General features: G+C 45.1%; 1 protein-coding gene across 1 annotated transcript in view; it reads left to right on the forward strand.

The window, feature by feature from the left end:
• The first annotated feature begins 6 nt into the window (after positions 1-6).
• RNF149 (ring finger protein 149) overlaps positions 7-6888 on the forward strand; it is a 32454-nt gene continuing 25572 nt past the window's right edge. The window contains exon 1 of the mRNA XM_021719228.1: positions 7-15. The gene's annotated coding sequence lies outside the window, so the exon portion shown is untranslated. The remainder of the gene's footprint in view (positions 16-6888) is intronic.

Raw genomic sequence — 6888 nt, forward strand, 5'->3', positions numbered from 1 at the left:
CCATGTCCCACGAGGGTGAGCGGGGGTGCGCGCGCGCGGAGGGCCTGCGCGCCGCCGCCCAGGGCGCGCCGGGCGGGGCCCCGGGGGCCTCCCGCTGCCAGGACGCGCGGGGCCCGCTGGCTTTGCCGGGTGCGGGGGGGGCCGGTCTGCCGGCCGGACTCGATCTTCGCCCCCGGCCGTGGAGCAGAGGAGAGGCGCCCCCCGAGGGGAGGCCTTGGGGAGCCCTAAAGCCGTTAAAAGGCGCCGGGAGGGGACTGTGGCTCTAACAGGTGGGAAGTCTCGTGGCGACGGGTCGAGGGTCCCTTTTCGCTCGCCGTTTCCCAAAGTTGGGTGGGCGAACCGGAATCGAAGCGCTTTCCCAGCGCACCCCCAGGATCGGGTTGTCGCGGCCACGGCAAGGGATGGTTTGGCGGCCCTCTGGTTTCTGTACTGTGGCGGAGCGTGTCGGAAAATTTTAAACTGCGAGTCAGAAAATCTGGATTTAGCCCGGCGTCGCGTCGGTGTGTTTTTCTCCCTGGCTAGTGTGGAGTTATAACACAGGTCAGTCCGATCCGTGGAGTCTTAAGACGAAGTTGTATTGCTGTTATTGTTTTGAGTCGGAGTCCCACTCTGTCGCCCGAGCTGGAGTGCGGTGGCACGCTCACGGCCACCGCCGCCTCCACCTGCCGGGCTCAGGCGATCCTCATGCCTCAGCCTTCCAAGTAGCTGGCACGAGAGGGGTGCGCCACCGCACCCGGCTAGTTTTTTTATTTATTGTGGAGAGGGGGTCTCACCTTGTTGTTCAGGCTAGTCTCGAACCCCCCCGACCCCGGGCAGTCCTCTCATCTCCACCTCCCAAAGTGCTGGGATGACAGGCGTGAACCACCCTGCCCCACCTAGAATGAAATTTTAAAAGCATTCAAGAAGAGACCTTGATATTTACTAGCGACCCATCCTACACACTATCCCCCAAGGCAGCAGGTTGCATCTATAGGCAGTAATAATAGCTTGAAGGTCTTATTTTTTAAAAGTCTTATTTTGCAAAATATCTCCAAGACCGAGCTCCAGGTAGGATACACCCAGTATGCAGAAGGTGAAGATAGTGTGTTTTGCCTTCTAAGATCACATTTGCACTGTGCATCACACAACCAGTTGACTCACTCCGAACTTAACTGTAATTAATTTTTTTTTTAAGTTTCTGCTGCCGCTGTGTCATTCTTTTTCCTGTACTGTTGTTGTTTGATCTGTGTTGGCTTCTTGAATGCAAGTTGAGGACCTAACAGTAACATGAGGGCAGAGAAGTGACATTGGATTTGGAGTAAGTGGTGTTGGGTTCCTGGAGTAATGGAAACAGTAGCCAGTTGAGAGATGAGGAGGTGGGAACTGTTAGGACAACTCCTTCAAGAAGGTTGACTGAAGATAGGGGGAGGTGCAAAGAAATGGGTAGAAACTGTCCGGGCAAGGGGGCAGTAGGGTAGGAGTCGGTAAGGTAGGTGTGAAATTGGGTGGCCATGATCTGCTAGAGACGCCTCAGGTCCTTGAGAAGGAAGAAGGCTGGGTCCACACTGAAGGGTCAGCTCGGACAGTTCAGGACAGTTCCTCAGTTGCAGCAGGAAGGAGGGTGTAGAAACAAGAGCCGCTGTCCATGTGGTGGCATTAGGTGAGGCACCACCTTTCGTGCAGTTAGTCCAGTGATTACAATTCTGCTTAATTGTCATAGTACCCAAGCTATGTTTCCACAAGTCTGTCATGAGAGGTCCTGTCACATTTCACACAACATTCCAGCTATCAACAGTGCTCCCAAGTTTAAAAGTTTTGTGGAAAAAGGTTAGTGTGCCATGATTCTTTGATGCTGCGTCCTTGTATACACATCTTAACGTAGACCTTTTCTTTTATAAGGTTCATCAGCCTACAGTTTCCCAATCTACTTGCTCCATTTTTCAGTAATGGCATTAACCTCTTTTCAGGCTAATAGCACTTCATCTAACCATGGATCAACAACTTTGCTTGCTTAAATTATTGACATGCAGCTTATCCAGGCCGCGAAGAACACCTCTGATGTTCATTTGAAATGTGCTTCTCAGGGTCTCTGTTCCCATTATCAGCGTCCATTCTATCTAGCCTTTTTAGTGCAAGAATAATTCTGTTTGAGAGAAAAGACAAAGCAATTTCTTTAAAAAAAAGGTGTGAATGTACCCAGTCTGTAGACACTGCTCAGTGTTCTGCATACAGTGGCTCACTTAATCTTTCTGATGGCCCTTTAAGGTACTTTGACCACATTGTACAGTTGAGGAAACTGATTCTCAAGAAGTTTCAACAACTGGCCCAAGATGACATGGTGATCTGTGGCCAGATAATTCTTTGTTCTGTGTGTGTATCCTATGCATTGTAGAATGTTCAGCTGCATTCCTGGCCTTCACTCACTAGATTCCAGTAGCATTTTTACAGTTGTGACAATCAAAAATGTCTCCAGATGTTGCCAAATGATTAGGGACTGGGGAGAGGAATGACAAGATCATCCAGCATTTTGAACCATTGACCTTGGAGGGAAATGGATTGGGTAGCAGGTGCCTGATGAATTAAACAGGAAAACCTAAAAACAGAGAGGCTAGTTAGACTGCTAGGCTAGTCCATGTAGAAATACGAAGACCAGTGCTGTAGTGGGGACTGGAGAAATGTAAAGGAAGACCTTTGCAGAACTTGGCCCAGTGGAGTTCAATGGTACAATTTTATTGTGACATTCCGAAAACAGAATTAAGAAGTTGGAAGAGGAACTAGCTTTGACATACTTGAACTTGAGGTGACTGTGTAGAGCCTTGAAGGCAGCTCAGACTTCGATTTATTGTATTTAGTCAGAATGTGGCTGGAGGCAGGAAAAACTGCTAATTCAGGGGTTCTCAATGTCCTGTGTAACACCCTTTTTCTGTGAAATAGGTAGAGGTGGTGTGCCTGTCAAATTGAGTGTTCTTAGGCTCTTCCCAAATCTGAAGAAGGACTCTCCAGTTTTTCTGAAACCTATTGCTTGTCTCTGCTGGAATCCAGCACAAGATACTTTTTGGATTTAAATCAGTATTTTATTCTGGCTCTTAAAAAATTATGACTGTAAAGATAATAATTATATCAGAAGAACTTGAAGGATTATTACTCTAATGCCCAAAGTTAATTCCGTTTACTTAGTAGATTGACGTTGAGCAGCCACATTGGGCCAAGCATTGAACATGCTCAGAGATAGGAAGACATAAGACATATGTTTATGGCCTAGTGGGAGCAATAAACAGAATATGTTGAGAGGTGCATATTTTGTATTTGTGGCGCATGGTAAGTAATCTTCTAAGTGAATTGTAAATTCTTTTTTTTTTTTTTTTTGAGTTGGAGTCTCGCTCTGTCACCCAGGCTGGAGTGCAGTGGCCTCGACCTGCTGGGCTCAGGTGATCCTTGTGCCTCAGCCTTCCAGCCTTCCAAGTAGCTGGAACTACAGGCATGCGCCACCACGCCTGGCTAATTTTTTGGTGAGATGAGGTCTCGCCAAGTTGCCCAGGCTGGTCTCGAACCCGTGGGCTCAGGCAATTCTCTCACCTCAGCCTCCCAAATTGCTGGGATTATAGGTGTGAGCCACTGCACCCAGCCAGTAAATTCTTAATCTGTAATGCTATATACTCTCACAAGTAACCTAAAAATTTATATTTGAATTTTTTTTTTGAGTTGGAGTCTCATTCTGTCACCCAGGTTTGAGTGCAGTGGCACACTCACCGCCACCGCAGCCCCAACTTCTGTTCTGAGGCGATTCTTCTGCCTTAGCCTTCCAAGTAGCAGAACTACAGATGCATGCCACCATACCCGGCTAATTTTTTTATTTATTGTAGAGATGAGGTCTCACCAAGTTGCTAGGCTGGTCTCGACCCCCTGGACTCAGGCAGTCTTCTCACTTTGGCCTCCAAAGTGCTGGGATTACAGGCTTGAGCCACCGTGTCCAGCCAGTATATTTGAATTTAAAATATTTTATAGTGCTTTTAGGAAGATGGAAATGGCACCTCATAGAGAATTAGGATGGTTTCCAGAAAAGGCTGAGTTTTGGAGGATAAGTTAAAGTCAATGGGGAAGGTGTGTGCAGTAGAACTGAGCAGGTTGTAGGACATTCTGGGTGGCGGGGATATAATTGCAAAAGGCTAAAGGTCTGAGTAATGCACTTGGGAAAAACCACAAAAGAGCTCCCAGTAAGATTGTTGAGTAGCATATGAAACAAACACAAAATATTTCTGAGCAAGCCAAAGTTGTCCAAAGCATATTTTTAAATTCTACAGTGCCGAAAAGAGAATTGTATCGATTGTGGGGTCCTAACTCACCCTAGCCAACCATGAAAGCATTTGTTGTGCATATGGCTTCATATCTCCAAGACTTTTACATTTGTATTCGGTGAACATTAATTCACCAGTTTCACCAAATGTATTTCCCCTGCTAAGGCATCTATAATTCTCCTTATTGGGTCATTTCAGCTGTAGTACTAGAAGAAAAGCCAGTTTTTCAGATTGATTCATTTATGTGGAAACCCTTTTACGGACCATCACTGCTTGATGCTGGTAGTAATTTGTCTAGAGGGGAAGGAAGACCTATAAAGAAATTGTAGTAGATGTCTTAAAAGAGGAATGTCTGAGAGGCTTTGAGAACTTTGATAGACGTATAGGTGCGGTGTTCATTTGAGCTTGTGCTGAATCTTAAAGATGTGACCAGATATTTTCCCGAAAGGGGGAAAAAAGAGTATGAGAAGACACCGAAAAGTTCATGAGATTCTCTGTCTGGAACTTTATTTATTTATTTATTTTTGGTTGGAGTCTCTGTCTCCCAGGCTGGAGTGCGGTGGCATGCTCATGGCCACAGCAGCCTCGACCTCAGGCAGTCCTTCCAAGTAGCCAGAACTACAGGCGCACACTACCACACCTGGCTAATTTGGGATTTATTGTAGAGACAAGGTCTCACCAAGTTGCCTGGGCTGGTCTCAAACCCGCGGGCTCAGGCAGTCCTCTTACCTTGGCATCCCAAAGTGCTGGGATTACAGGCTGAGTCACCAAGCCTGGCCCTCTTTCTGGAACTTTAAAATGTGATTTCTTGCTGCCTGAATTAGCTTTCTAGAAGAGAAATTAATCTACTGCTTTAAATATTTCAGTAGTTTCCATCTCCTTCAATAGTGTGGAAATCTACTTTAAGTAATTTTCTTTGGAGCAGAAATAGTACACTAAACTCAAATGTCATGCTACAGTTTTTTCTGGTTTTGTTTTTTTTTTGTTTGTTTGAGTTGGAGTCTCACTGTCACCCAGGCTGGCAGGCTGGAGTGCAGTGGCATCCTCATGGCCACTGCAGCCTTGACCTGCTGGGCTCAGGCGATCCTTCCACCTCAACCTTCCAAATAGCTGGAACTACAGGCACATGCTACCATGCCCAGCTTATTTTTTTATTTATTGTAGAGATGAGGTTTCACCAAGTTGCCCAGACTGGTCTCGAACCCCTGAGCTCAAGAAAGTCGCCTCTGCCTCCCAAAGTGCTGGGGTTACAGGCTTCAGCCACTACACCTGGTGCTACAGAATTTTAAAGCTGTTGACCAAGTCAGAATTTATTATTATTATTTTTTTAGTTGGAGTCTCACTCTGTCGCCCAGGCTAGAATGCGGTGGCTGCTCATGGCCACTGCAGCCTCCACCTACTAGACTTAGGCGATCCTTCTGCCTCAGCCTTCCAATTAGCTGGATATTACATTTTTTGTTTGATTGTTTTTTACAAGGTGAGGGACACAGGAATTGGAAAAAAAATGAAGAGAGATAATTTTATTTTTGGCACAGAAAATTGTTAAATCAATTGTAATTTGGCTTGCTAAAAACACTATATTTGGTATTTATTATTATCCAACAAGTAGTTTTATGATTATGTACTATGTGCAGAAACATTGGGCTAAGGGTAAGACAGAACAGAAACTGCCATCAAGAAGGTTTCCTGTCTAATTGGGTGTTGTCTAGCTTCCTTTGGGGAGGAGGGATCGTGGAAGGTGACCTTTTTTTAGTTAAGCATGATTGGTAACAACATTAAGGCTTAAGGAAGGAAAAAAACATGAAGGGCTTTTTCTCTCCTATCCCAAGTCTTGAGTGTTTATGAAGAAATTGAGCTATTTAGTTTGGAAATAAACTGTGATTTGCTCTTGTGACAATTTAGCCCTACAAAATTACTTGAGCAGCTTAGCACTAGGATTCGTCAGAGAAGGGGTGATGCATCCAGAGGTAAGGGGGTAGGGCCAGCCTCGGAGCCTGAGCCTGGCACACCTTAGGGTTGTGCATGGACTTACCTCCAAACCAGAGCATTTTTATCCCCAAAATGAATTGGAAAAGCCAATCACAGGGTGAAAACTCTTCACTCCAAGTTTTGTTAATTTAAAATAGTTCTCAGAAATAATCTTTCTTGCTGCTATGATTATAATATAGTAAACCGTTTAGTCCTCGTGCTAGGCAATTAAAAAAAATTAAAAAAATTTTAACTCATGAGCTAAGATTAACTTTCTAGTTGAGACACTTCAGGTTGGTGTTAAAAGTATTTTCAGCTTAAGGTATCCTGATATTCATTTTGGCAATATCTCTCCCACCTTCAGTCTTTAGATTTTAGGTGTAGACACCTAAAAGAACCTCTTTAGTCTCAGTTCATCTTCTGCCTCCCATTCATCTATTCACTTATTGACAGGATACTTTTACAGATATTTTAGTCACTAGCCAAACTGCATCAGTCACCATCTCAAATACAGTTTTATGATGGTCTCATAGTTTCGAAAACCTCCCCTCCTTTGCTTGGTAAATTTTTCTCTCAGCCGGGCACAGTGGCTCACACCTGTAATTCCAGCACTTTGGGAGGCAGAGGTGAGAGGATTGCCTGAGTC

Source organism: Carlito syrichta, unplaced genomic scaffold, assembly GCF_000164805.1.
Source record: "Carlito syrichta isolate Samal-C Ts95f unplaced genomic scaffold, Tarsius_syrichta-2.0.1 Scaffold314328, whole genome shotgun sequence".
Taxonomy (NCBI): Eukaryota; Metazoa; Chordata; class Mammalia; order Primates; family Tarsiidae; genus Carlito; species Carlito syrichta.